Raw genomic sequence first — 7,147 nt, forward strand, 5'->3', positions numbered from 1 at the left:
GGAACGAGAAAAACTCTCCAGCCTCAAGGAAATCAATCAGTAAGGTAATTTCAGATTGAGACAAGTGATATGAAAGAAGGAAACTAGAGGATATGTTACAGAGAAACTGTGGAGTCTTGCTAGGGTGATTAGAGCAATATTTATATATTTATGAATTTTATATATTTATACATTTTATATATTTATATATTTAATGCTAATATTTGACTTGAGACCTAAAGGATGAGAAAGGTAGCCATGCAAGAACTGGCAGAGGGGCACAGCAAGTGTAGAGGCTGGGGCAGGGAAGAGCCTCTTATGATCAGGGAATGGAAAAGAAACTAGAGTTTCAGGGTCCCAGACAATGAAAAGAATGTAGTACAGGATATCTGCATCTTTTTCATTAACTCATTACTAGGTTTTTTTCCAAGCTACTGATCCTTTCTACCATTGCATCAATTATTTACTCTTGTACATGACATTGCACAAGTTTAATCCCAAGAAACAAATAGCTAATGCTTAAATGTTTGCATATGAAATGAGAACTTAAGAAAAATAAAGTGCTGCTAACATTCTCCCAAGACGTGCTAAAATTATACAAACAGGAAGGTTAGTGACTCTCAAGCACATGGCCACAGACCAGCCTGCCCTGAGTTCTAAGCAATCATGTCCTAGATTTCTTTGGAATCCAAGTCTTATGGAGCTCCAAGTGATCAGTGTTCCCCACCTTCCTGTGTGGGCCCAGAGTCGATGTAAGTTGAGTTGACAGTTGGCCAAACTCATCAAGATACAATGAGGAACTGTCTATTTGCATTTCTCTGGGCCAGTGCAGATGGTTTCCATTACTGCACACAAGATGGCACCCGTAGAGCTGGTGTCTGACAGACGTGCCCTCTCTCTGTATATCTTTGGGCAAGTGATGTGCCTCCTTGAGCTTCAGCTTCCTCATCTGTTAAATGGAGATGGTGTAACTCCTGGTTCATAGTACAGATACTATAAAACAATATTTGAGAAATCTCTAGCACAATTTTAATGAATAGACATTATTTTTGAGTGGTTTTAGGCTTACAGAAAAACTGTGCAGAATGTACAAAAAATTCCCATCCCCCCCACCAGTTTCCCTGATTATTAATCTTGCTTTAGTGTGGTACATTTGTTATAATTGATGAACCAATTTCATTATGTTATTATTAACCAATGTCCATAGTTATGTTAGGGTTTACTCTTTGTGTTATACAGTTCTATGGGTTTTGATAAATGCATAATGTCATGTATCCACCATTAAAGTATAGTTTCATTGCCCTAAAATTGCCCTGTGTTCCACCTATGCATTCTTTCCCCCCTCCCCCTGAACTTCTGGCAATCCCTGATCTTTTTACTGTCACTATAGCTTTGCCTCTTCCAGAATGTCATAATTGGAATCATACAGTGTATATCCTTTTCAGATTGGCATCTGTCACTTAGTGATTTGCATTTAAGTTTCCTCCATGCCTTTTTGTAGCTTAATAGCTCATTTCTTTTTATCGCTTAGTAGTATTCCACTGTATGCATATTCCACAGTTTGTTTATCCATTCACCTATTGAAGGACATCTTGGTTATCTAGCATGTTTCTAAAAAACCGCCTGGTAAATTTTAAACCTCATTAAATGAATAGACTCTTATTAAATTGTAACCATGCTCACTGATGACTTGACTGGTTGTCAAGATGGCACCACAGAAAGACAAGAAACCTAAGGAGTCAACCTGGGAGCTTAACTTGCATCTTACTCATTCAGGAGAAGATAGAATTTTTGATTCTGGAGATTTCAAACAGTTTCTGTGGAAGAAGGTTAAAGTCAATGGGAAAACTGGGAATCTGGGAAAAGTTCACATTGAATGTTTCAAGAATAAAATCAGTTGTTTCTGAGAAACAGTTCTCTAAAAGGTGTTTGAAATACCTTATCAAGAAATACCTTAAGAAAAACAATCTTCATGTGGTTTCGTGTGGTTTTGTCTGAGAAGAAGATTCATGAATTTCATTACCTCCAGATTAGTTAAGATGAAGTTGAATCTGAGGCTGAAGACTAAGTGAAGCCTCCCTCATAGGGCTTTGCTTACTTCATAAGACAAGTGCAGTGTATGAGAAGAAGAAACATCTAGAAGTGGATTTTTAGTTTATTGATGAATAAAAACGTACTCTCAAAAACATACACTCAAACACAAATGAGGATAGGGTGGCTTCTGATTAAGCACTTGTCATTTGAGTCAATTAATTTTAAAAAGCAGAATGGCATTGATGGGGAAGACTAGCAACGATATTCTAATAGCATTCCTGGGAGAATCACGGAGAGAACTGCTTCTGGGTCTCAAGAGTGAAGTCAGCTGGGAAACGGGGGGCAGGGCTGGGTTCAGTGGACTCAGGTAGCAGCGTTGGCCCAGCAGGTCCAGTGACTCCTTTCCTCAAGGCTTCCTCCTGTCTCTAGCAGCTTTTGCTGGCACAGCCATGCTTGTGATTCCACCTCAGGGACTCCTTAGAGATGCCTTATGGCTCCCTGTATTATCCCTCATTACAGAAACATATTGACAAATGCTAAATCGTTTTATTACTAGGTTAGGTGGGTCTGGGCCTCTTTCATAAAATGAGTTACATAGTTCAAAGGACGGTGTGCTGGTTTGAAGCTGTTATGTACCCCAGAAAAGGCCAGGTTCTTTTAATTCATTCCTACGGGGGCACACCTATTGTGGGTAGGACCTTTTGGTTAGGTTGTTTCAATTGAGATGTGACCCACCTCATTCAAGGTGGGTGTTAATCCTTTGCTGGAGCCCTTTATGAGAGGATAAAAGGCAGAAACCCTGAGAGAGAGAGGAGAGAGAGAAACGTCCTGGAGATGCTAAGAAAGAACCCGCGGATGCTCGTAGAGGAAGCCACTGGAACCAGGAGCAAAGGACCAGCAGATGCTGGCCATGTGCCTTCCCATGGGACAGGTGTCCCAGATGCCAGCCACCTGTCTTCAGAGAAGGCATCCTCTTGTTGATGCCTTAATTTGGACATTTTCATGGCCTTAGAATCGTAACTTGTAACTTAATAAATTCCCATTGTTAAAAGCCAACCCATTTCTGGTATATTGCATTCTGGCAGCTTTAGCAAACCAAAACAGATGGCTTTGTTGGTTTCTTCAAACTCAACCATTAAAAAATCTTATATGATTCTGTGAGTGTAATCTCCTTGTGTAAACATTGCTGTCATACGTAAGGAAGTTGAAGGCCCAGCAAAGCCAGTTAATTCCTATTGTATATCTTGAGTCAGCTAACAGAAAATGGTTTTTCCTTGGATTATGACAGCAACAGATCTCCCTATGTCTTAAAGACTTTAAAATATATATATGCCAGGCATTTTTTTGTGCTCTTAAAGTAGAATTATTTATTAAAAATTAGAAAATTAATTATGTAGTGACTAAATAAGTAGCAATATTTTTATAACAAAAAAACTTGTCAAGATACATTGAGCAGTCTGGGTGGGACCAAAATGAGGTGGCAAAGCAGGGGCTGGCAGCTCTGGAGGCAACCATGGCGTCTGACAGCCTTATGGTACTTCTCATCATGATGAGCATGTCCTGGGGCTTCATCAGCCTCTTGGTGCCCTGGTTCATCCCTAAGGGTCCTAAACGGGGAGCTGTCGTCACTATATTGGTGACCGGTTGCATTTGCTGCTATCTCTTTTGGCTGATTCCAATTCTGGCCCAACTCAACTCTCTCTTTGGACCACAATTGAAAAATGAAACCATCTGTACCTCTAGTATCAGTGGCCTTGAGAAAGAAGACATCTTCTACAGTGCTCACTGAGGTCACAAAGAGAATTCCTCTAGATGCAAAATCACCTCCAAAGCCAGACCACCTTTCTTGACTTGCTCATTTGGGCATCAGCTGCCTTAAATGTTCACACCACACTTAAGTATCTTTCTCTAGAATGCAGTATCTTTTCCTGTCACCTTCTTTACACACTGATGAACGATGCAGCTACTTAACCTAAACTGTGCTGACTCTACAAAATGTGTATGTGGTCTTCTGAGATGGAAGGTGCTATTCCTCTGAGAAATATGGTTCTCTCTCCTTGGAATCTGTGGATTTGAAGATGGCTCCTGCCTGCTCATAGCATGAGAATCAGCAAAGTGTTTAAGACCAGCCCAGAACCTGCTGCAAGGCAGCCAAGTCTCCAACGGGGCAGTCAATACAAGGGAATATCTGTCCCAACACAATAGAATTCACTGAACTATTTTTTTTAGGATAAATTTCTTATTTCTGTGCTCGTTTGGAATAAATTATTTTTCTGCTTTCTGAAAAAAAGATACAGTCAGGAACAATGTCTTATTTGCAAATTTGCAAATCCTGAGCCAGCGCACACGGTTTTCATTACTACAATTTTATGATAATTTTGTCACCTTATAGGATATGCTTTCTCTTCTTTATTCTTTTTAAAGATTATCTTAGTACTCCTTGAATATTTTTACTCCAATATTTGGATTTTATGTCAAGTTCCACAAAAAATATTGCTTGGATTTCTATTGGAATTGCATTCAATTAGTAGATAAATGTGGGGAAGATTCACATCTTCATGGTGTTATTTTCTTCTCCAAGAACTTGATACGCTTTTCCATTAATTAGGTCTTCTTTTGTGTCCTTAATAGAATTTAAAATTTTCTTTATATTTCTCAATAAGCTTTTCCTATGTTACTTTTGCAAATAAGGCTTTCATTATATCTTCCAACTAGTTGGTTGATACCTCTACAGATTAATGAATATTGTTAATGGTTTTTCTATATATTAATTTTGTGGTTGGCCACCTTACTGAATACAAATATATTCAGTATATGTATATATATGATATAAATATCAGGTATGTTTATAGACATATGTAAAAATCAGAATATAATCCTCAATATACAAATAGCTACTACAAATCAATAAGGAAAATTGTGAACAGCGGGATAGAAAATCCAGCCAAGGATAGAAGTGGGGAGTTCACAAAATAGGAAAACTAAATGACCAATAAACATATGAAAAGCTGTTTTACCGCACTAGCCATCAAAGAAATGATATTGTTTTGAATGCCAATTTAAGAAAGAAACTACCATTTGGTAATAATAAAATCTATAATATCAAATTTTGGCAAGCATAGAAAAAGGGAGAAGCCTCATGCTGCTAATGTAACTATAAATGTGTTTGACCACTTTGGAAACTAATTTGGAAATATCTGGAAAACTTGCTACATACTCCCTGCACTCCCAACACACTCACACACATCTAGCAGTTCTACTTCTAGGTATATTTCTTAAAGAAATTTGTGTCCCTGTGCACAAGGGGACATATACGGAAGTATTTAGTGAAGCAATTTTGCAAAAACCCCAAATGTCCATTAATAGAAGAATGGGTCTACGGCCACCAAAAACGAGGGAATTAGATGCATAAGTGCTGAATAAAAAACAAAGAGCAGAATTTTGCATTCTGAATGCTACAGTTTGGGTACATTTTAAAACCACAAGACGATGCTATTCCTGGACACATCTACACAAAGTAAAAGTACAAAAATATGGAAAGGAAGAATAACACATCAAATTCATGATCATGATTGCATCCAGAGGGTGGAAGGGATGAAGGGGAAGGGAACTCGACTCTATGGGCAAAACAAATAATAACTCAGCTGTAATATTTCTATTCCTTGTATTCAAAATAACGTGGCGCATAAGTGACAATGTATTAGCACTTATTAATTAGGCATTTTAGGTATGCAGGTGTTTGTTTGTTATACCCTGAACAAACTCTCTGAATTTTTAAGACTTAAAAAAAAATGTGTTTTATTTGCTTGAGTAATTCACGAACTGTACCTCCCTGCCAACTTCACTCATATGCCACTGTTTGGCTGAATCCACCAGAGTTTCCACTCTCCCTGCTCTGTCACACTGCTGTATTTCCTTCCTACTTACCTCTTGTCACTGTTGGGAGGTAGCCTCTTTAACTGCCTCTTAATCATCTGCCCCCCACTTTTCTCATTAGAATGTAAGCTCTATGAGGGCAACAACCTCACTTGTCTCCTTCACTGCTGGATGCTAAGCATGGAGAGTCTTGTACACAGTGGGGACTTACGTGTTGAATGAATGTTGAATTGGAAAAAAAGAGCAATTTGCCATCTTAGTTCTTTTAACAGCGCCCTGCAGCAGTGCCCAGCTTCCTTTCAATGTCAAAATGGAAAATTCTCTCTCTTTTCAGGAAGCGGCAAAGATGAGGTTACCCATTCTTCTTTCATATTCATATTACTGCATTTTTCCTGCTGGGGCGGTAGTGGGGAGATCTCCTGAAAACCTCACTTGCTTTCCAAGTCACTTGACCACTTTTTTCCAGGGTTCAGGATCTTCTTCCTTTCAGCTTGCTCTGTCCTGGGCCCAGGAGACCCTGTAAGTCACTCAAGGACTCTGTTTCTTTTTTTTTCTTTTAATTCAGTTTTATTGAGATATATTTGCATATCATACAATCATCCGTGGTGTACCATCAACTGTTCACAGTATCATCATATAATTGTGCATTCATCACCCCAATCTATTTTTGAACATTTTCCTTGTACCAGAAAAAGTAAAAATAAGAATTAAAAAATAAAAGTAAAAAAGAACACCCCAATCATCCCCTCTCCCACCCTATTTTTCATTTAGTTTTTGTCCCCAATTTTCTACTCATCCATCCATACACTGGATAAAGGGAGTGTGATCCACAAGGTTTTCACAATCACACTGTCACCCCTTGTAAGCTACATTGCTATACAATCGTCTTCAAGAAGGACTCTGTTTCTTAAAGGTCCCAAGTACCACCCTTTTTCTGAATGTTAAAAAACCTATTAGAATAAAATAAGAAACTTTTTAAGAAGTTTAATATTATAATTTTTTATCACTGGAAATAAAAACCACATCATTTGCTAAAAATTGACCTTTTATCAATCTGTTGGCCTTTATGTTATTTTTTTGTTATTTGTTTATCAACCTTATGTAGACTCCTCTGAATTGTTCCATTTATATTTGCATTAAAAAAAATCTCACTTTAAGTGACTCATCTGTATAAAAGGTTGAGCCTTTTTGTAAGGAAAACATCTTAAAAATATGTTGCGGTGCCATTATAATAACAATGCTATACTCTAAGATTTGT

General features: G+C 38.0%; 2 pseudogenes; both read left to right on the forward strand.

Moving 5' to 3' along the window:
- The first annotated feature begins 1,685 nt into the window (after positions 1-1,685).
- On the forward strand, positions 1,686-2,047 carry LOC119505703 (annotated as a pseudogene).
- Positions 2,048-3,526: 1,479 nt separating this feature from the next.
- Positions 3,527-3,771, forward strand: LOC119505734 (annotated as a pseudogene).
- The last annotated feature ends 3,376 nt before the right edge of the window (positions 3,772-7,147 follow it).

This window comes from Choloepus didactylus, chromosome 10 (genome assembly GCF_015220235.1).
Source record: "Choloepus didactylus isolate mChoDid1 chromosome 10, mChoDid1.pri, whole genome shotgun sequence".
Taxonomy (NCBI): Eukaryota; Metazoa; Chordata; class Mammalia; order Pilosa; family Megalonychidae; genus Choloepus; species Choloepus didactylus.